Source organism: Equus caballus, chromosome 4 (genome assembly GCF_041296265.1).
Source record: "Equus caballus isolate H_3958 breed thoroughbred chromosome 4, TB-T2T, whole genome shotgun sequence".
Lineage (NCBI taxonomy): Eukaryota > Metazoa > Chordata > Mammalia > Perissodactyla > Equidae > Equus > Equus caballus.
In genome coordinates this window covers 71,160,377-71,184,539 of record NC_091687.1, presented here as the reverse complement: position 1 = coordinate 71,184,539, position 24,163 = coordinate 71,160,377, and the positions used below count along the sequence as shown (strand labels likewise).

Here is a 24,163-nt window from a genome sequence, read left to right as displayed (position 1 = left end):
GAATCACTGTCTTAATGTGCCTGAGTGTCAGATTCTTGGTCATGCATCCAAATTTCATCCACACATCAAGTCCCAACCTTCTGACCTCTCCATCTTCACTGACCTCCCTCATGTCTAAAGGACCCCAGCACTGAGAGTCCACATCATGCAACTCATGCCCGAGGACAGACACTGTGGGAGAAAGCTCGGGACCTGAAGATAAAATTCGCTTTCCCGACCTGCAAGAGTATCCAGGTGACCTTAAGGCTTGATTTTGTCATTTGCAATGTAAAAGAAAAATGGTCTGAAACCTGGCCTGGCACAGAGCTTTTTTGTGTAATCCAATTTACCATGGTCTTCTGGGAAGCAATTAGCCTTCTTGCTAAAATGCTTTAAATTTTTTCTAATAACCCTTAATGGTATTAAGACCTGTTCTAGAAAACTAGCTATCTATTTAATCATTTGGCTAATGATTTTTACTCAACAGTCTTTTTCCTTTTATGCAATCTAATAAAGATTATCTAACCACTCTTGTTCTGTAAATGTGTCTGCCAAGAGCAAAGTCTTAGAATTGGGCTATTTCAGATCTTTTCCCATGAAGAAAATTCGACATTAAACTTTCAAGTTCTCTTAATTAAATTTTCTGAAAAATATTAACAGTAAAATAATGATTATTATACCTATCTCCTCCTTATAAGCCATAAAACATTTGACAAATATAGATTCTCATAGTGACTTATGGTCTTTGCCATTGTTTTATATGAATAAATTGTGCCTTTCCAACTACATTATTGTCTCCTGGAAAGCAGGACTCATAAACATCTTTGAATATTTCTATATGTGTTTCTACCTATAATAGTATAAAGAGTGAAAATAGGTATAATAATCTCTGTTTTACTGTTAAAATTTTCTTCTTGAAAACCCAGTTGAGACCCTAAAAAGTTTTATGTCAAATTTGCTTCATGGGAAGAGATCTAAAAAAGGCCAATTCAACAATTTTGCTCTTGGTAGAGACGTTTATATGATAGATTGTATGTAAATGAAGTATTGAGTGAAAGAGAAAAAGAGAGAGAGAGAGAAATGGAGTATTGAGAGAGAGAGAGGATCCATGAATGTGACGATTGTTTACTTTTTTTAAAATTCTTGAGTATCATGCCCAGATCCCAACTAAAGCTTCTCTGAGTGAGGCTCTTGCATAGACTAAAGTCTGTGCTGGATATGGTCACTGTTCTGCAAGGAGATTACAACCTAGAGAAAAGCTAAAACCTGCACGAAAATACTCTCATGTACCAGGCGGTGTATGATGAACTACAAGAGTGCAGGTGGACCAGGGGCGAAATAATAAGAAATATATATACTGGTCTCTGCCCTTGGTTCCTGGCACAGAGCTCCTAAAGCCTTGAAATTTCCTATGTGATAAGAGCACTAGGAACATCCTTTGTTCTAATGAGGTGACTCCAGGTCAGTTCCTGGATGGATTCTGGATGGGGCAAGTCACCAGAAAGACCAAGCTGTGATTAGAAGCTTGGCTTTTTCAACTCCACCTCTCATCCTCCAGAGAAGGGAGAGGGGCTGGAAATGGAGTTAGTAACTGATCATGCCGATGTGAGGAAGCCTCCATAAAAGCAAGAATAGGGGGTTTGGAGAGCTTCCAGGTTGGCAAAAACATCCACACAAGGAGACTGATGCTCTCCAACTCCAAGGCACAGAAGCTCCTGCACTTGGGGACCTTCCCAGATCTTGCCCTACATATCTCTTCATTTGGCTGTTCATCTATTTCTTTGATCACATCCTTTAATAAACTGGGAAAGGTAAGTAAAGGTTTTCCTGAGTTCTGAGAGCCACTCTAGCAAATTAATCGAACTTGAGAAGGGGGTCATAGGAACCTCCAATTTGTAGCCAAATCAGAAGTTGTGGGTAACCTGAGAACCTACTACTTTTGAGTGGAATCTGAAGGGGGGTGGGGGCAGTCTCATGGGACTGAGCCCTTAACCTGTAGGATCTGACACGATCTCTAGATAGATAGTGCCAGAATTGAGTTAAATTGTAGAACACAGAGCTGATGTTCTGGAGAATTACTTGGTGTAGGGGGAGGGGGGTTGGGAGGATGGAGGAGGGCGGACCTCCACCTATTTGATGACCAGAAGTGTCAGAAGTGGTCTGTGTGAGTAATAAAGGAGACATACATAGGAGGGAAAAACTAGGTGGTTTTTCTAATACACCATGTGACACAGAGAGAGGAGAACAATTCCATCTGCCAGTATCAGCAAAGGCCCTAACACAAGGTTGATGTGCTGGGTCTGATGACCACAGAGGAAAATGAGGTGGTGACATTCTAGGTACGGCTCCCAATATTCCAAAGAAGATAATGTGCAGTGTGTATTTGGGAAAAGATGAGAGGTCCTAAGAATTTATGGAGGGCAAATAGGTTGTAGAATAGTGGGAGATAATTAATGAAAGGTATACAGTAAGGTATTCTCAGTCTAAACCCCAATATCTCCAAGCCAGAGACAGCTAGAAGCCAGAATAGAAAGAAAATTTATTTTTTCATGTGACTCTAAGAAGAGAAGCAAGAATTTGTCTTTACACAATAGAGCAGATATTATGATTCCATTTATGTGAAGGACCCGAAATAGTCAAATTTAGAGAGACAGAAAGTAGAATGATGGTTCCCAGGGGCTGGAGTAAGGAGGAATTGGGAGTTATTGTTTAATGGGTACAGAGTTTCAGTTTGGGATGAGAAAAAGTTCTGGAGATGGAAAATGGTGATGGTTATACAACAATGTGAATGTACTTAATGCCACTGAACCGTGCACTTAAAAAAAATGGTTAAAATGGTAAATATTATGTTATGTATACTTCGCCAAAATTAAAAAAAGAAACAGAAAAAGAATTTGTCTTTAGGGAATACTCTCCCTTTAGTCAAGAAAGAATAGTTTTGGTGAGTCTCTTCATAGTTCCAACGGAAGGTAAGTGCCACTGTGAGTACCGAAGATGCTCCAGATCTATATGGAACACATTTCTGTCCAATGGGCCTTGCTCTTCAGAGATGATGATGTTACACACTTATTTTTGACATCCTCTAACTGGAGCTTAACACAGCAAGGGGGAAACCTGAATCTGTGGTTGTGAAGGCAAGGAGAAGACCTCTGCCCAGGAGTGGTGAGTAAGCCCAACAGCATGGCCTCAAACCAGGGCTCACGAGAGGTGGCCATTGGGACCCTCCAGGAAGAAGTACTGATGCCCCAGCAGGTGATCTTTAACTTTGAGTTTTCCGTTTCCCTCTACACTGTTGTAATTTTTTAAGTTGTCATCAAGCCTTCAACATAGTTCATGGGCCAGCAAACTACATTACAGCCCATGAACCAGCCACTTCTTTTGTAAATAAAGTTTTTTATCTGATCACAGCCACACCTACTCATTTATCTATTCTCTATGGGTGCTTTCACACTGTAGCTGCAGAGGTGAGTAGTTACAACAGAGATTGTGTAGTCCACAAAACCTAAAACATTGATTATCGGGTCCTTTAAGAAAAAGTTTGCCAAAAAAGTTTCACAAATTCAATTAGTTGTGTTTGAAAGAGAACCAGAGACGCCTTGTCCACCTTTTGGAGTAAAGCCAATGAGAAAGGTGAGGAGGTGATCTGTAGACAGATCTCCGGGCAGCAGTCAGCGTGAAGGCACCCCCGTCTTGGATTTAGAACATGTAAGCCCTGCCCAGAGTCTCAGAAATCCTTTGGGAGGGTACTGAGCTTCCTGCTGTCACTTAAGTGACACCTTAGACCATAAACATAATTGGGATACATGTTTGCGGTTCCATTTATGAAGGTTTTGGTCTTTGGACTATATCTGGGACTAATCTCAATCCATAATGAGATCCAGGAATATGACCTCAGCATAACCTCTAAACAATTGAACAAATGGTGCTATATAATGCAGAGTGATACTGCACAGGCACACTTTATAATACATCCCAAGGTCTAAGAGTTTCTGAGGTGGAGGGGGACTGAAGGGAGGGGAGGAGGTGGCATGCACTCTTCTGCATAAGGATGTTTCAGGCATAACACCAGATATGTACAGAGCTGTGCAGACTTTTCATTAACTTTCCTAAATTTTTAAATCTTAAGATTCAAATTTCCCTAGAGAAGTGAATGAACCACAAGCCAGCTATTGTAGACTGAATTTTTCTTTCAGAAAATGAAATTACTCCTGGAGAGAGAAGAGAGGTATATTTGGACCACAAGTCCTTCTCCACCCCCAAGCAGCTGCGAGGACTCCCTGGCAAATGGTGCTCAGATTTCAGCATCACCAATTGGAGGTCAGGCTGAACTTCTCTATCAGGGAGCAGAGAGCTATTCTAAATTCTATTAGATCTGAATTTTGCATTGCCCAAGAAAACCTACCATTGATGCTTAGTGCTCCAACTGGTACCACCTCCCAGCTGATCTCAGAGCAGGAAGGGCTCAGATGCTGAGAATGCTGCTGCACAAAACTTCACTCTCCAGTCACCCCGTCTCAGAGACAAGGTTACCAGAAAATCTGTAGGAAGTATTTCTCTCTCCTATGTGAATTACATTCAACAAAATTCACTCTTTTAAAAATAACTTAATCCCCAGGAACTGCAATCTTTAGTTGACCAAGTATTTTGAAATCACAGTTACATCCAAAGTTGAAAAGAGAAGCAATCTTTGGACTCAGCAACTACTATTTTTCGAGTATTTTGGGTTCTAAGCCTTCAGTATCTATGGCACGTAATCTCAAAGAGTGTCTTTGTCTTTTCATTTGTTCATTCATTCATATAGCAATTGCAAAGAAGTTGAGTATTTAGTATGTGACAAATACCATTCTAAAATACGAAGATGAAAAACATAGTTCCTGTCCTTAAAGAAAGTGTATTTTTAGGAGACACTCTGCTTAGATTAAGTTTGATTATGATTGTCATAAATAATACCATGGTCATCAAAGACAAGATGGAACAATAGGAATATTTGATGAATATTTTGACATAACTCATACTAGATTTGAAGATACTTTACAAAGTAATATCTCAGAAATGTTTGACCAATTGCAGAATTTTTCTCAAGGTTATTACTTTGAAGGATATCACTGATTTGCTCATATTCCAATCTTCTTTAAGATATTTTCCACACGTTATTTTAGTTATAATGTGCTAACATCTCTTGCAGTGCCAGGACAGTGGCTTACACATAGTAAATAACCAATAAGCATTTTGTAGGTCCACTGAATTTTAGATTTTAGAAGTATTTTTAGAAATCAGTTAGTCCTGTGGTCCTTAACCTTAATTGCTTTTGGATCACTTTGAAAATCTGCTGAAATCTGTGGACCGTTTCTCCCATTAAAAAAGCACGTATTTACATACACAGATTTTTGTATACAATTTTAGGGGATTGGTGAATCACCCTAAGTATCATCCATGAACTCCATTGGGGTCACATGATCTAGTCAACATCTTCCATTTTATAATTGTTGGAAATCATTGCCTAGAACAGGATTTGGAAAATTATGGCCCTGAGGCCAAATCTGGCTCATCTCTTATTTTCATACAGCCTGTGAGCTAAGAATGGCCTTTACATTTTAAATGGTTACATCTTAAATGATCATGTAAGTACCTGCATATTGTCTTCAATTTTGCCTCTTGGCCTAGAAACCTAAAGTAGTTACTATCTAGTGCTTTATAGAAAAAATTTACCAACCCCTGGCCTAGAATGGTTAGAAAATACTGTCCAAATCACTCAGCCAATTACTAGAAAACAGAGGACTAGAATTCATAGCACCTGATGTCTCATTCACCGGTCTTCTCATTACTTCTAACTGATCAATTAAAATATTGACTGATTGATTTAAACCCAATAGAAAAGAAAACAAGAAGGTGTAAATCTGGAGTACTTAATAAACAATTTCTTGGATAAATAATTGTGCAGTTGTGTAGGAAGTTGAAATCCAGAGAATTAAGTGATCCATCCAAAATTATATTACAAACTTGTTAATGAAGCGAGACTAAGCTCTCACTCATGTTGTGCATTACTGACTTTTTAAAAAAACTTTGCATTATATCCCATTCCACATATGTGAAATGCAAAACTTCTTACAAAAAGGAAATAATAGAATAGAAGGAACATAATGTAAAATTATTTGAACAGATGTTCTTAACTTTTAATTATGTGATTTTTAAAGTTATTTTCAGATTCCTCCTGTCATGTGATACTGCAAAAATGGAATGAAAAGAATTACAATAACCATAACTCTATATGTTGTTCTGAATATACTTCTTTTAGAAATTTCAAAGTACCTGGTTGCTATTGATCATTTTCTTCTATTGTTTAGGGCTACCAGAATGGTTTCAAACTATATATGATAATATTACTAGTAATGGAGTTTAAAGATTTTCATAATGAAAAAAAATAAAACCGCTTTAAGTATTTGAATAATACATAAATGCAATACCAGATCCCCTAAAGACCTCTATAATGTTTTTAGCCAGAGTCCTTTTTTTCTTTTGACAGCTTCTGAAGCCACTTTGTCCATATTTACTGACTAATAAAAACTGGGTGTCACTTTCAGAGTAGTGTGTACTACACAGGAAGACTTGAACGATTTTCTCTATAAAGGAGCAGTTGTGGTCACAATAAACAAAGTTGTTTTTTACAGCAAGACTGTCCGCAGATTCTAACTTAGAACTACACTGGCAAGTTCGGCGTGCTCTCTTTATGCATAACTTTCACTCAGGTACCCCACCCCCCAAGTCTTCTGCACTTACCGGGAAAAGCCAGAGATCTCTGGGATTGGTGCAGAGACGGGCCACCTGTCTGACTTCCAAAGAGGATTCTTTTCTAATAGGAACGCCGCTTGGGCACTTCCATGGTCTGTGTACACTCACAGGGCCTGGCCAGTTCACCAAACAGAAGGAAGCTAAGTGTTCTAAGTTCCGCAGAGCATGAACAGCAACCACAAAACCTCAAACCCGTTTCAAACACACCAGCTCTGAAAAACCAAGCTCTTAAAGATGAACAGTCCATGTTGCAAAATTATAGGATGACCAACTATTAAGAAACATTAGCTAAGGTTTTGTGATTACTAATCCATCTAAAAATAATTTCATTCAAACTGAATTTTGTAGAGAATGGGGGGAAAAGGCTGATATTATCAAAAACAAAAAGGGGACATAAACTACGTATTGTGTTTAGGGCAAAAGAATATATATATAATATTTTTTCTTAGAAAATTTACAGAGTTGTTCTGTACCCCTCTGGGGACCTAGGACTACAAATCTTACAATGCCCTTTGGTGATTAGCTCTGTCATTGACATACAGTGTTGACACAATATGACGCTATAATCAGCTCCCTTAATTAGAGTGAAGAGAGGATATTTAAACCAGAGTCTGTTAGAGTGGAAGGCGGGGAGAGGGGGCATGGATTTGTCCACAGCCTCACTTTTTAGACTCTTAACATTATCTCCAGAAGAAACTGTGCACATAGTCACAGAGATACACTGCGAGTATTAAAAGAAAAATCAGTTCCTTAAACTGCTCTAACTTGCCTACCATTTTATGCAACACTATAAACTATTTTATAAATATTATAATTATCTTGTAAACAATAAAATAATGTTATATGGAAATCTGTGAATTAGCAATGCTAATTTATTAAATATCAACATTTTAAATATACTCCAATTTTTAAACTCTAATTTGACATTTCAGCCTTTAAAACAGTTATGAAAGCATGAAACTGATACCATCCCTGTGGTCTCTCTACTTTAAACGCTCTAATTAGGATTATAGTTTTGGTAATTTCTGATGGTTTCTGGTCTCCTTGACAATGCTGGAATGTTAATATTCTACGCAGTTCTTGTTTCTTATTGTTCACGTTTCTCACCGCAAACATAATGTCTAATTGCACCTGACTTTGTTTTTTTTTAGTTTCAAAGGAAGGATTTACATCTGGAAAGTCTTCAATTTCAGCAGGTGTGCCCTCTTTTATGTTATAGGAGTGAAAATGTCATATGCTTCAAAATAACGCATGCTGGAGGAATTTCAAATTTTAGTAATCATAGAGAAGACTGTTACAGACAAACCCACCTTCTGAGAACAACTTAAAAAAATTGAATCAAATGTAAAATGTATTGATTTAAAGACTTTAGAAAGCTGGCAGGCAGTGAGGACCTGAAGAAAAAAATCCCCAGGAGAAGGGAAGTACAAAGGTGAACCTGATTTTCAACTCCGTTTTTTACTCAAGGTACCGCTGATTTGTAATAGGCCACTGAGAGGAGGAGAAATTGAGCAGAAAAGGGTAGGTAAGAAGCTTAGAAGGGAAGGACACCTGGTTTAGGGGACAAAATTATAGTCCAGGGATCATCAAGGAGGTGGTGCCCTTATAGTCACCTTAAGCCTTCAGGTGTGACCCATGCAGGGCTGCACCTTAGAAGACAGGAACTAGAATACTGCGTCATCACAAGGTTGAAGCCCAATTTGAAATCAAGTTAGTTAGGTAGTTAGATAATTGTTAAATAGATTAAGGGACTCTCCACCATCATAACAGCCTCCCCCATACAACAAGCAAAGCAATCTCTAGAGGACGATAACACTACCCAGATCAGCAAATCAGCTCTCAAATTTTTTTTTTTTTTAAGATTTTATTTTTTCCTTTTTCTCCCCAAAGCCCCCCGGTACATAGTTGTGTATTCTTCGTTGTGGGTTCTTCTAGTTGTGGCATGTGGGACGCTGCCTCAGCGTGGTCTGATGAACAGTGCCATGTCCGCGCCCAGGATTCGAACTAACGAAACACTGGGCCGCCTGCAGCGGAGCGCGCGACCTTAACCACTCGGCCACGGGGCCAGCACCAGCTCTCAAATTTTTTATACACGGTGTCCAAATTTCAATAAATAGTAACAGGCATGTTGGAAGGTAAGACTAAATAACCAAAACTATGAAAATAAACAGAAAATAGAAACAGGTGCACAAGGAGATACAGAATTGAGGGACTTTAAAACAATTGTGATTAACAGTTTGAAAAAATAAGATGAAATATAGAGAATTTTATATTTTATACTGGAATCTATCTTTTTTAAATCAAATAGAAATTCTGAAACTGGAAAATAAAATGATTAAAATTACTCAATTGATAGAGACTAATAGAAGATTAGACACAGAAGGTGAGAAAAGAAATAGGTCAGTAGGAAATAGATTGCAGAATAGAGGAGGGAAAAAGGGATAAAAATTCCAGGAAAGCACACGGAAGACATAAAGGACACAGGGAAAAGGTCTAACATGCCCATAGTTGGTGTCCTAGAAAGAGAGAAGAGAAAGAACCGTGCAGAAGCAATATTTAAAGATGCAATAAATGAAAAAATCATATTATTTAAAAAAGACATAGACTTAAGAAGCACTATGAACACCAAACAGGATAGAAATTTTAAAAATCTACACCTACATACCTCATAGAAAAATTTCTAAAAGCCAAAAATGAAAAAAATAAATCTTAAAATTAGTTTGAAGGGGAAAAGTTACTTTTACGTGAGCACTAATAAGAGTAAAAACAAACTTTACAATAACAATGGAACCCAAAGGAAATGAAAGAACATCTTCAAAATTATGAAAGACATCACTGCCAAGTTAGAATTCTTTATCCAGTGAATATCTTCATTATCTTGAAGACAAAATAATAACATTTTCAGATAACCCAAAACTACAAGAATTTGTAACCTCCAGATATGAACTAAGGGAACGAGTAAAAGAAGTTGCTCTAGTAGAGCAAAAGCGCACCCAAAACGGAAGCCAGGGCGACGTGCAGAAATGAAAAGCAAAAGAAAGAGCAAATATGTGGGTAAACGTAATAAATTGTGGAGATATAAGATAATAATAATAATGTCTAATGGGGTTCAAAATAGAAGTAGAATCAAAATACATGACAATAACAAGATAAAATACGAGAGAGGTAAATTCAATTAAAATGTCCTAAAATCCCTGCATCTCCTTGGTGGTGGTAAAAGTAATTTATTTTAGGCTTTAATCAGTCAAGAATGCTCATTGTAGGGGCCAGCCCAGTGGCACAGTACTTTGTGCTAAGTTCGCACGTTCTGCTTTGGTGCCCCAGGGTTCTCTGGTTCAGATCCCAGGTGCAGACATGTCACCGCTTGGCAAGCCGTACTGTGGTAGGCGTCCCACACATAAAGTAGAGGAAGATGGGCATGGATGTTAGCTCAGGGCCAGTCTTCTTCAGCAAAAAGAGGAGGATTGGCAGCAGATATTAGCTCAGGGCTAATCTTCCTCAAAAAAAAGAATACTGATTGTAATCCCTGAGGAAGCCACTCAAAAAATAACAACATATAGGGCTGGCCCCGTGGCCGAGTGGTTAAGTTCGCGCGCTCCGCTGCAGGCGGCCCAGTGTTTCGTTGGTTCGAATCCTGGGCGCGGACATGGCACTGCTCATCAGACCACGCTGAGGCAGCGTCCCACATACCACAACTAGAAGAACCCACAACGAAGAATATACAACTATGTACCGGGGGGCTTTGGGGAGAAAAAGGAAATAATAAAATCTTTAAAAAAATAAACCATATAATTAATAAGATAAACAGAAAAAAATGAAACAATAAAATTATTAATCTAAAAACTGCCCAAAGTAGAGGAAAAGACATATAAAATGAGTTGACAAATAGAAAATAAAAAATAAGAGGGTAACTTTAAACCCCCTAATACAGTAGTAATATGAAAATGAATGAGCATTCAAAAACAAAGTTTTTCAAACTAGATTCAAAAAAAGTACATGCAACTCAATGTTGATTAAGAGATACACCTAAAATGCAACACATAAAAACTAAAATAAAAGAATGAAAAATATGTAACATAAAAAAATATTTTTGAAAAGGCCAATATAGACATATCTGTTTTATATATTTATCAGACAAATTAAACTTTTAGACAGGAAGCATTATTGGCAATAAACAGGGGAATTTCATTATGATGAAAAGGTCAATCTTTCTAAAACATTATAATTCTAAATTTGTCACAGTTTTGTAGTTTCAAAATATATAAAGCAAAATAATGACATAACTAAAAGGAAAATGGGCAGGGGCCGGCCCCATGGCCTAGTGGTTAAGTCTGCTCGCTCTGCTTCCGCAGCCCAGGGTTTCACCTGTTCGAATCCCGGGCACAGACATGGCACCACTCATCAGGCCATGCTGAGGCGGCATCCCACATACCACAACTAGAAGGACCCACAACTGAAAATACACAACTATGTTCCAGGGGCTTTGGGGAAAAAAAGGAAAATAAAATCTTTAAAAAAAAAAAAAAGGAGGGGCTGGCCCCGTGGCCGAGTGGTTAAGTTTGCGCACCCTGCTGCAGACGACCCAGTGTTTCGTTGGTTCGAATCCTGGGCGCGGACATGGCACTGCTCATCAAACCACGCTGAGGCAGCGTCTCACATGCCACAACTAGAAGGACCCACAACGAAGAATATACAACTATGTACTGGGGGGCCTTGGGGAGAAAAAGGAAAAAAATAAAATCTTAAAAAAAAAAAAGCAAAATGGTCAAATTCATTATCACAGGGAGATTTTAATGAATGTCTCTTTGTAACTGATAGACCAAGCAGACAAAAATTCAATATGGATATAGTCAATCTGAGCAATGCAATCAATAAACTTGACCTAATTACAGACCTTATGCCTAGCAAAAGTAAAATTCACATCAAATGCCAAACCAATAACCCAATGATACATATAAAGGAAATCTCAACAAACATCAGAAACTAAAATTATACAGAATACATCTTCTGACAACAGTGCAGTTAGACTAGAAATTGATAGCAAAAAAGACAACATTAAAACCTTCACATGTTTGAAAAGTACTTGATATACTTCTAAATAATTCAAAAGCTAAAGAAATGAATACAAATGGAAATTAAGAAATATTTTTCTTTGAATGATAATGAAAATTCAACTTATCAAAACTTTCAGAATGCAACTAAAGCCATACATAACACTTATATTAAGAGTGAAAAGTTGAAAATAGATCATCCAAGCATCAATCTCCAGAAGTTTAAAAAGAAGTGAACCTAGGGAGAGCAAAAAGGAACAAATAAAAGTTAAAGCAGAAGTCAATAAAACATAAAACAAAAGTGCACCAGAGAAAATCAATTTAAAAGTTGGTTTTTACTGATTTATTTTTATTGCAGTAACCTTGGTTTATAATATTATATAAATTTCAGGTGTGCATCGTAATATATTTCAAATTCTGTGTAGATTACGTCATGTTCACTGCAAAAAGACTAATCACAATCTATCACTACAAACATGTGCCTAATCACCCCTTTCGCCCTCCTCCCTCCCCGCTTCCCCTCTGGTAACCACCAAGCCAATCTCTGTTGCTATGTGTTTGTTTGTCATTGTTTCTATCCTATACTTATGAGTGAGGTCATATGGTATTTGACTTTCTCCCTCTGACTTATTTCACTTAACATAATACCCTCAAGGTCCATCCAAGTTTTCACAAACGGCCGGATTTCATCATTTCTTATGATGAGTAGTAGTCCATTGCGTATATAAACCACATCTTCTTTATCCATTTGTCCCTTGATGGGCACCTAGCTTGCTTCCAAATCTTGGCTATTGTGAATAATGTTGCGATGAACATAGGGGTGCGTATATCTTTATGCATTTCTGCTTTCAAGTTCTTTGGATAAACACCCAGCAGAGGAATAGCTGGATCACATGGTAGATCCATTCTTAATTTTTTGAGGAATCTGAATACTGTTTTCCATGGTGTCTGGACCAGTTTGCACTCCCACTAGCAGTGTATGAGTGTTCCATTTTCTCCACACCCTCACCAACACTTATTGTTTCCTGCCTTGTTAATTGTAGCCATTCTGATGGAAGTGAGGTGGTATCTCATTGTCGTTTTGATTTGCATTTCCCTGATAGTTAATGATGTTGAACATCTTGTTACGTGCCTGTTCATCATTTGTATATCTTCTTTGGAGAAATCTCTGTTCAGATCTTTTGCCCATTTTTTAACTGGATTGTTAGTTTTTTGTTGTTGTTGAGATGTATGAGTGCTTTATATGTTTTGGATATTAACCCCTTATCTGATATGTGGTTTGCAAATACCTTCTCCCAATTAGTAGCTTGTCTATTTGTTTTGTTGATGGTTTCCTTTGCTGTGCAGAAGCGTTTTAGCTTTTTCTTTTGTTTCCCTTGCCTGGTCAGACATGGTATTAAAAAAAAAATGATGCTAACACCAATGTTGAAGAGCATACTGCCTATGTTTTCTTCTAGAAGCTTCAGGTTTCAGGTCTTACATTCAGCTCTTTAGCCCATTTTGAGTTAGTTTTTGTGTATGGTGTAAGATAACACTTTCCTTCTTTTCCGTGTGGCTGTCCAGTTTCCCCAACACCATTTATTGAAGATGCTTTCCTTTTTGCATTGTACATTCTTGGCTCCCTTGTCAAAAAATTAGCTGTCCATAGATGTGTGGGTTTATTTCGAGGCTCTCAATTCTGTTCCCTTGAGCTGTGTGTCTGTTTTGGTACCAGTACCATGCTGTTTTTGTTACTACAGCTTTATACTATATTTTGAAATCAGGGAGTGAGATATCTCCAACTTTGTTCTTGTTTCTCAGGATTCCTTTGGCTATTTGGGGTCTTTTGTTGTTCCACATGAATTTTAGGATTCTTTGTTCTATTTCTGTGAAAAATGTTGTTGGAACTTTAATAGAGATTGTGTGAATCTATAGATTGCTTTAGGAAGTACACACCTTTTAACTATGTTAATTCTTCCAATCCAAGAGCATGGAATATCTTTCCATTTCTTTGTGTCTTCTTCAACTTCTTTTAACAATCTTTTATAGTTTTTGGTGTATGGATCTTCCACCTCTTTGGTTAGGTTTATTCCTAGGTATTTTATTCTTTTTGTTGCAATTGTAAATGGGATTTTATTCTTAATTTCTCATTCTGCTACTTCGTTGTTAGTGAAATGCAACTGATTTTTGCATGTTGATTTTGTTTCCTGTAACTTGATTGTATTCATTTATTATTTCTAAAAGTTTTTTAATGGATTCTTTAGGGTTTTCTATATGTAAAATTATGCCATCTGCAAATAGTGACAGTTTCACTTTTTCTTTTCCAATTTGTATCCCTTTCATTTCTTTTTCTTGGCTGATTGCTCTGGCTAGGACTTCCAATACTACGTTAAATGAGAATGGTGAAAGTGGGCATCCTTGTCCAGTTCTTGTTCTTAGAGGGATAGCTTTCAGTTTTACTCCATTGAGAATGATATTAACTGTGAGTTTGTCATATATGGCCTTTATAATGTTGAGGTATTTTCCCTCTATACTCCCTTTATTTAGAGTTCTTATCATAAATGGAGGCTGTATCTTATCAAATGCTTTCTCTGCATCTATTGAGAAGATTATGTGATTTTTATCCCCATTTTGTTAATGTGGTATATCACATTGATTGATTTGCAGACGTTGAACCATCCCTGCATCCCTGGAATAAATCCCACTTGATCATGGTGGATGATCTTTTCAATGTATTGCTGCATTTGATTTACTAGTATTTTGTTGAGGATTTTTGAATGAATGTTCATCAGTGATGTTGGCCTGTAATTTTCTTTTTTTGTGTTGTCCTTGTCTGGTTTTGGTATCAGGGTGATGTTGGCTTGGTAGAATGAGTTAGGAAGCTTCCCCTCCTCTTCAGTTTTTTGGGAGAGTTTGAGAAGGATAGGTATTAAGTCTTCTTTGACTGTTTGGTAGAATTCACCAGGGAAGCCCTCTGGTCCTGGACTTTTATTTTTTGGGAGGATTTTGATGACTGTTTTGATCTCCTTACCGGTGATTGGTCTGTTCAAATACTCTACTTCCTCTTGATTCAGTCTTGGAACATGTATGATTCTAAGAATTTATCCATTTCTTCTAGGTTATCCAATTTGTTGGCGTATAGCTTTTCATAGTATTCTCTTATAATCTTTTTTATTTCTGAGGTGTCTGTTGTAATTTCTCCTCTTTCATTTCTGATTTTATTTATTTGAAACTTCTCTCTTTTTTTCATGGTGAGTCTAACTAAAGGTTTGTCAATTTTATCTTTTCAAAGAACCAGATCTTGGTTTCATTGATTTTTTCTATAGTTTTTTTCATCTCTATTTCACTTATTTCTGCTCTGATTTTTATTATTTTCTTCCTTCTGCTGATTTTGGGCATTGTTCTTTTTCCAGTTCTTTCAGGTGCACTGTTAGATTGTTTAATTGGGATTCTTCTTGTTTGTTGAAGTAGGCCTGAATTGCTATAAACTGAACCACTTTTGCTCTATCCCATGGATTTGGGCATGTTGTATTTTCATTTTCATTTGTCTCCAGGTATTTTTTTATTTCTCCTTTGATTTCTTCATTGACCTAATCATTTTTCAGTAGCATTTTGTTTAATCTCCACATTTTTTTTTTGATTTTCTGATTTTCTTCTTGTAATTGATTTCTAGTTTCATGCGTTCATGGTCAGAAAAGATGCTTGGTATTATTTCAATCTTCTTAAATTTATTGAGACTTGTTTTGTGGCCTAATATGTGATCAATCCTGGAGAATGTTCCATGTGCATTTGAAAAGAATATGCATTCTGCCGTTTTTGGATGGGATGATCTATATATATCTACTAAGTCCATCTGGTCTACTGTATCATTTAAGGTCAATGTTTCCTTATTGACCTTGTGTTTGGATGATCTATCCATTGTTGTAAGTGGAGTATTAAGTCCCCTGCTATTATTGTGTCACTATTTCTCCTTTTATGTTTGTTAATAGTTGCTTTATATATTTAGGTGCTCCTAAATGCATAGATATTTACAAGTGTTATACCTTCTTGTTGGATTGTTCCCTTTATCATTATCTAAACGCCCTTCTTTGTCTTGTTACAGGTTTTGTTTTAAAGTCTATTTTATCTAAGTATTGCTACCCCAGCTTTCTTTTCATTGCCATTTGCGTGGAGCATCTTTTTCCATCACTTTACTTTCAGTTTGTGACTGTATTTAGGTCTGAAGTGTGTCTCGTGTATGCAGCATTTTTATGCGTCTTGATTTTTTTATCCAATCGGCAGCTCTATGTCTTTTAATTAGAGCATTTAGTCCACTGGCATTTAAAGTAGTTATTGATAAATATGCATTTAATTGTCATTTTGTTACTTTTTTCTGGGTGTTTTAGTAGCTCTTCTCTCTGTCTTTCTTCTTCTCTTGCTCTCTTTGCTTGTGGTTTGATGGCTTTCTTTAGTAATATGTTTGGTTTCCTTTCTCTTACTTATTTGTGTATTTGTTATAGGTTTCTGGTTTGTGATTACCACGAGGTTCATATATAACATTCTACATATATAGCAGTCTACATTGAGTTGATAGTCTCTTTAGTTTGACCTCCTTCTAAAAGCTCTAGTCTTTTACTCTTGTCCTCTCACAGTTTATGTTTTTTATACCATGTCTAACCTCTTATTTTGTGTGTGTATATCCATTACCCTCTTATCCTTGAAATAGGTAATTTTAGTACTTTTGTCTTTTAACCTTCATATTATCTTCCTAGTGGGTGGATCTGCTTCCTTTACTGTATTCTCAACTTTACCAGTGATTTTATTGTCTTTTTTTTTTATAATTTTCTTATTCCTATTTATAGTCTTCTCTTTCCCACTTACATAAGTCTCTTTAGTATTTCTTGTAGAACTGGTTTCTTGGTGATAAACTCCTTTAATTAGTGCTTGTCTTGGAAACGCTTTATCTTTCCTTCTATTCTGAAAGATAACCTTGTTGGATAGAGTATTCTTGGCTGTAGATTTTTTTCCCCTCTTCACTTTAAGTATGTCATGCTTCTCTCTTCTAGCCTGTAGGGTTTTGGCTGAAAAGTCAGCTGATAGCCTTATGAGGTTTCCTCTGTATGTCACTTGTTGCCTTTCTCTTGCAGATTTTAGAATTCTCTCTTTATCTTTAATTTTGGACATTTTAATTATAATATGTCTTGGTGTGGGCCTCTTTGGGTTTACCTTGTTTGGTGCTCTCTGTGTTTCCTGTACTTGGATGTCTGTTTCCTTCCTTAGGTTAGGAAAGTTTTCAGCTATTCTTCCTTCAAATAGATTCTCTGCCCCTTTGTCTCTCTCTTCTTCTTCTTGGACACCCATAATGCAAATGTTAGTGTGCTTGATATTGTCCCAGAGTTCCCTTAGACTCTTCTCATTCTTTTTAATTCTTTTTTCTTTTATTTGTTCAGCTTCGGTGATTTCCTCTAGTTGTTCATCCAGCTTGCTGATCTGTTCTTCTATATCATCTACTCTGCTATCAAGTCCCTCCAGTGAATATTTAATTTCTAGTATTGTATTCTTCATTTCTGATTGGTTCTTTTTTATATTTTCCAATTCTTTGTTGACATTCTCACTGTGTTCATCCAGTCTTCTCCCAAGATCAGTGAGCATCCTTATCACTTTTTGCTTGAACTCTTTGTCAGGTAGGGTGTTTATTTCTGTTTCATTTAGCTCTTTTTCTGGGGTTTTGTCCTATTCCCTTGCTTGGAATGTATTCCTTTGCCTCTTCACTTTGCCTCTTTCTCTGTGCTTATATCTATGTATTCGGTGGGTCAATTATGTCTCCTGTTCTTCGAGAAGTGGCCTTATGTAAGAGACAACTTTTGAGGCCCATCAGTGTGCTTCCCTCTTGTCACCAGCCAAGTGTTCCAGGAGTGACCCCTGTGTGGGCTACGTGTGTCTTTCCGCTGTGGCAGGGTTGTTTTTGCTGCAAGTATCCAGGGAGTCTAGGTTTTTCCCCCTGGCCAGCTGTTCGTAAATTGGGTTTGGGGAGCCCCAGCAAAGTTGGCTGCAAGGTCTAATAGCTCACTCCTGTTGTAGTTTTTCTGTTAAGTGAGTAGGCATCCAGTGTGGCTTGTTGCTAAGCTTAGGTGCTTACAATTTCTATAGGCCTTAGGCTTGCAAGGCCGTTGCCAGCTCTCTCAGGATTGCAGCTGAGTAGGGCTGGTCTCAGGCACAGAAGCACCCAATTGTTTCAGGCTGTAGCAGGCAGGGCCCATCCCCTATGAGGTTGTTTGAGAAGCAAAGATCTTCTGCCACTGATCAGCCCCACTCCCCATAAGTCCACACACACCATCAACACAGTCCTGGCCCTTATACATGTCCCGACCCCCTGGAGCGTACTCAGTCACCCCACTGCAGATGCTGCCACACTCTCCACCAATGCCCTCACATTCCACTTGCTCTTCACATGGCCCTGCCCCACAGAGATGGACATACTTACCTGCCTGTAGAGGATCGAGGCACCCAGTCTATGCAGGCCAACAAGTAGCCTGAGGGTTTGCTATTGGGTGGGGCCAGTCCCTGGGGTAGATTGTCTGCCCTGAGTAAGCTGGATTAAATTGGTGCTCTAGTGGATGTGGCAGACCCCTGGGCTAGCAAGCCAAGGGAAGAACTCCAATGGTGTCTGCCAGTGTCTGTGTCAGCACACCTGTACTAGATCACATCAATGGTTGCTACCAATGTCTCAGTCCCCAGAGAGGTCTCACCTCTCACTGAGATGCACCCAGAGCCCACCAAGTGAGTCTCTCTTCACCAAAGGACTATGCACCTTTCCTTCTGGTGATTTTACATTGCTTTCTGAGATGGATGAATTTGTGTGTGGGCCCTTTAAGAGGTGGGTTTTTCCACTTACGTCCGATAGCTTTTCTGGGGGTGTTCCTTGCTGTAGTTACTAGCCAGCAAAGCCAGATATTATGACACTCGTCTCTCTTGTGCTGAGTCTGAAGTCTGCTTACAAAGGTAATGTGCTCCTGCTTGGGTCCCACACTCCTCCGAGGAAGGCTGTATACCTTAAAGTTGCTCCCAGCTAGATGGCTGTGAAGCTCCATGGCTTGCAAAGGTGGGTTTTTCCCCCCCAGAAAGGAAATCCTGCCTCTTCCATCTCAGTCAGGACTGTCCCTTGTTGTGGGAGTTCTTTGTATACAGTTTTCAGTTCTCTCTCAGGGGTAATTTTTCCAAGAATAGTTGTAACCTGGTTGTGTTTGCAGGAGGGGGTGAGTTCAGAGTCTGCCTATGCTGCCATCTTGACAAGATCTCTCTAAAAGTTGGTTTTTAAAAACTAATAAATTTTATAAATTCCTGGAAATACAGATTAAGAAAAAAACTATGGGCACCAAATACCAATATCAAGAATGATTCTTACAAAAGAGAGGCTTAACTATGGATCCCACAGTTAAGAAAATGAAAACAAAGGCTATCACAACAGTGTTAGGGTAATAATTTCAATGAAATAGTGAAATGGTTCAAAAAGCCATAATTTGCCAAAATGCCACAAGAAGAAATGTAAAATACAAATAGTCGAATATTTAGTAAAGAAATTGAATAAGTAATTAAAATCCTTTGAAAAAAAATTTTAGGCTTTACTAATGAATTCTTCCAAATATTTAGAAATAAAATCAATCTTACATACACTATTTCAGAGCACAGAAAAAGAGGAAGAATTCCCCAAGTCATTTTTTAAGGTCATCATAACTTTGATAGCAACACTGGTAAGAACATTACAATAAAGGACCCATGAGAGGCCAACTCTCTCATTTATATAGACCTAAAACTCCTATATAATATTAGTAAAGCAAATCCAGTGATATATAAAAATTACAACACTTTATGGGCACATAAGAATTATTCCAGGAAGGCAGCGTGGTATATATAACACGTGAAAATCAATGAATGCAATTCACCGTATAAACAGAATAAAGGAGAAGAATCATATGATCATCTCAAATAGAGGGAGAAAAATCACTCAGTAAAATTCAATGCCTATCTACAATATTTAAAAAAGAAAACCTACAAAGTATAGAAAGATATTTACAAAATCCTACATCAAACATCATGCTTCACTGAGAAATAATGGAAGTTTTCCTCTTGATAACAGATATAAGTCAAAGATGCCTTCTGTCACTACTTGGATTCTAATCTAGGACCTATTCTGACCCAGTGTATGAGGCAAGACAATCAATAAAAGGTATAAGAATTAGAAAAGAAGAAATAAAACTGTCTTTATTTGCAAGTGATGTGATTTTAAACATAAAAATTCCAGAGAATCTACAGACTTATTGAATAAATTTGTTAATTTAGCAAAGTCAATAGTTACATGTTAATTTGCAAACATCAATTATATTTCGCACTTGCAACACACAAGCAGAGAATACAATTTTTAAAATAATACTATTTAAATTAGCATCAAAGAGCATTAAAATAAATCTAACAGAAAACAAGCAAGTCTTCTATCTAAGAGAATGTGAAACAATGAGAGAAATCAAAGACCGCAATGAACAGAAGTCTATACCTTGCTTTCGGATAAAAATTCAGTATTGTGAACATGCCAGTTCTCCCTCAAAACTGTCTATATTCAATGTATTTCTAATCAAAATCTAAACTAATTTTCATGGAAATTGGCAAGCTGATTTGAATATTTATAAGGTATCATAAAGGGCCTAAAATGTCCAAGACAATTTTAAAAAGGGACATATTGGAAAGATTTTAATTACTAGATATCAAGGTTTATTTTAAATCTAAAATATTTCAGACAATATGGTATTGGCACAATAATACACAAATAGACCAATGGAACAGTATAGAGTCCACAAACTAAATCCACACATATATGGACATTTAATTTACAAAACAGTGGCGGTACAGAACAGTGGGAAATAATGATCTTTTCAGTAAATGGAGCTGGGTAAATTGAACATTCAAATGGAAGAAAAATTAATCTTCACTCCTTACCCCACATTACACATAAAAATCTGTTCCAGATAGAGAGTTGATCTAAATGTGAAGGGCAAGATGACAAGATTTCTAGAAGTAATAAAGAAAAATATCTTTATGATCTTGGGGTATAGAAAGTCTTTTTTAGGATACAAAAACCACTAATCGTTAAAGAAGATACTGATAATTTGAACTATATTAAATAAAATTTTATGTCCAGGAAAGACATTATCAAGAGAGTCAAAAGGGTAAACCATGGAGTGGGAGCAGATTTTTAGAGTTCATATAACTCACGAAGGACTCATATCAAATATGTATCAATAAGAAAAAGACGAATAATACAATAAAGTTATTATATGCAAAATTTGTGAAGAGGCAATTTGCAAAAGATTTCCCAGAAAACGCATAACATGTTATTCATCTTTATTAGTGATTTGGGAACTGCAAGTAAAAATTGCAATGAAATACCACTAACTATACATCAAAAAGCTGAACTTTAAAAGACCCACAATACCAAGCATTGAGGAGATGTGGAGTAAATAGAATTTTCATACACTGCTAGAGAGAGTGGAAAAGTAGTACAACTAAAGCTTTACTTCTAAAGCTGATCACACACGTATCTCATGAACCAGCCATTGCATTCCTAGATAACATATCCAACAGAAAATGCATCTGTACGTGTGCAAAAAAATTACAAGAATGTTTATAACAGCCCAAGTCTGGAAACATCCCAGATGTAAGTCAAAAATAAAATGTGTTACAAAAAAAAAAAATTGTGGGATGAGCAGAATTGCTCTTACCATGAAGAAGAGTGAAGTAATGCTACATGCAAAAACATGCAGTTTGCAAACAGTTTGTTGATTTAAAAAAAAAAAAAAAAAAGCCAGACCCAAAAGAAGTCACTATGTGATTACATTTATACAAAGTTTAAATACTGGTAAAACTGACATATGATGTTCTAAGTCAGGAGGTGGTTGTTACTACTGGGGACAAGTGGGAGGAGTGACAGGAAGAAGGAGAATTTCTGTGCTATCTCTTAACCTGGTGGTAGTTACTCAAATGTGCTCGCTTTGTGGTAATTCATCTGGTTGTACCCTTATAGTTTGTACACTTTTCTGTCTATACATTATATGAAACAACAAAAGTTCAGTGCTATAAGTGATTGAACACTGATTATTTTCGGTTCTATTATTTCCAAATAAGAGTTCAACCAACATTCTCTTTTCTCCCTTTAGGCTTCAGATGGGACAGCCTCGTTTTCCAAATTACTTAAATGCTACCGCTCATTTTCCTGAGTATGATGCTAACGCATACTCTTTCTCACTTTGAGATATGTTTGGCCAGTGCTTCATCCTCACTGAAATAAGTGCCAGAACAATTAGCTCCAAATCCATATTTAGAGCTCATTTGGAACAAATTTGCATGTGGCATTTGTGAGCTTCCAGCTCTTACCTATTAAATCAATATACAAAGTAAACTCTGGTTGAACTCTGCTGCAGATTTTCAAAATCATCTTATTCACATAAAATGAATAATTTCCAATGTTGGGACCCTGTATAAAAATGAGACTGCTGGGGGTTGGCCCTGTGGCCAAGTGGTTCAGGTTCCATGTGCCCCACTTCAGTGGCTCGGGTTCGTGGGTTCAGATCTGGAGTGGAGACATACTCCACTCATCAGCCATGCTGTGGAGACATCCCACATACAAAATAGAGCAAGATTGGCATGGATGTTAGCTCAGGTTGAGTCTTCCTCACCAAAAAAAAAGAGACTGCTGATGAGAACACGTCAAATATTCCAAGGGCAGAGGAGGGATCTGTGAAGTGCAGAATCACAGTGTCTAAAGATACCCACTAATACTGCAAACACCCTTCCGAGTAATCATCCAGTCTCGGCATGCTCGTCTTCTGACAACTCTGACATCTACAGTTATTCATTACTTACAAGCTGAAATGACTCACTGTACCATCTACCCACAACTTCGATTCCCCCTTTCTGGCCACAGAGAAAAAGCTTAATCCCTTTTCTAGACAACAGCCCTGCAAGCACTGCACGCTATTTACCTTGCCTGGAATGAGTCTTCTCTTTCCCGTATCTGGAGCTATAGTCTTGTTAAAACAATATTCATGTGGTGTCGCTTTAGGTTCCTCCACCCTCCTGACTACTCTGCTTTCAATACCCTTCAGTTTCTTTTACTTCCTCCTTCTTAAGGGTTCATCTAGAACAGCACCAAATGCTTTCAGCGTGCTCTGACCTGTGAAATGATGTCTCTTGTTATGTGGCGCTTTATTTAAGAGCTGGCTATAAGCACATCTTCTACCATCCTGTGCTTTTAGACCCAAGAGAAGACCCTTGCATTCATCTTTACAGAACTTTATTTTGCTCCAGGCCTTTTCAGAACTTTTTGGATGCTAAATCTGACCACCACATCTTCATTCAAGTTGTCCAACAGGACAGAACTGAAGTTCGAGGCCTTCACCAGGCACCCAAATGCTTCCAAGTGGGCACCAGTTCATTCATGAATGCCCTTCAGCTAGTTATTCTCCAAACATCAAACAGCCTGTGCTTGCAGAATATGAATATGGCCAGTGGCGACCATGCCAAATGCCTGGATGAAAGCCACATAACCTATGTCGAATGAATGTTGTTCATCTTTATTCTGGTAACCTGCCCAAGATATCCTGTCACTTTCCAGCCACATGAATTAGGATGTGGACTCTGCACTCACAGTGAACACAAGGATTTGGAAGTTCATCTGCATTCAAGTTCCTCCCTTTCAATTAGGAAACTGAGTGTCCTTAAAGACCATGTAGACTCCCTGAGCCTCATTTTGCTAATTAAGAAAATAGGATAATTGCATACACCTCTACTGTAGAAATTTTTTGTTTGTTTTATGATTTGTGTGCACTTGTATAAAGCAGCACTTTTCCTTTAAGGTGTTCCAAGAACTTCAAACTCTACATGCAGAGTGTTCTGAAACAGAAACCATCAAACATCCCCGCCAGTGCAGAGGCCCAAGAGTCACTCCCTCACTTCTCAGACTATGAGGAGTTCTACTTACATGCATGACAAAATATTCTAACGTGTTTTAGGGCAATTGCTATGGCGACAAATGAATTTTATCGGGGAACATAAATGCACCTCAAATCTATACTTCCTCTCAGCAAAGGACTAGATCCAAGGCCTATGTAATTGTCAGGAGACAAGTTTCATAGTGCCATTTTTAAAGCAGAACTTGATTTTCTAGAAGTAGCAGAGCAGCAGCCTCTGCATTATGGGAGACCACACTCCCGTAAACATAGGGGAAGAATTTCAATTTTCAATGTATTTATTCACCAATAAATTTCAAACACACACACACATGTATACACATACACACACAGCCCAAATAACACACACACACACATGTATACACA

At 37.6% G+C, this 24,163-nt stretch overlaps 1 protein-coding gene across 3 annotated transcripts in view; it reads right to left on the bottom strand.

Moving 5' to 3' along the window:
* Window positions 1–22,941, bottom strand: part of GPR141 (G protein-coupled receptor 141) — a 75,100-nt gene extending 52,159 nt beyond the window's left edge. For 2 of the 3 annotated variants that reach the window (XR_011437940.1, XM_005609310.4), the window contains exon 1: window positions 6,757–6,971. The gene's annotated coding sequence lies outside the window, so the exon portion shown is untranslated. Of the gene's footprint in view, window positions 1–6,756; window positions 6,972–22,810 lie in introns of those variants that run through there. The other variant, XM_001500319.5, reaches the window with a different exon arrangement.
* Window positions 22,942–24,163: the final 1,222 nt, after the last annotated feature.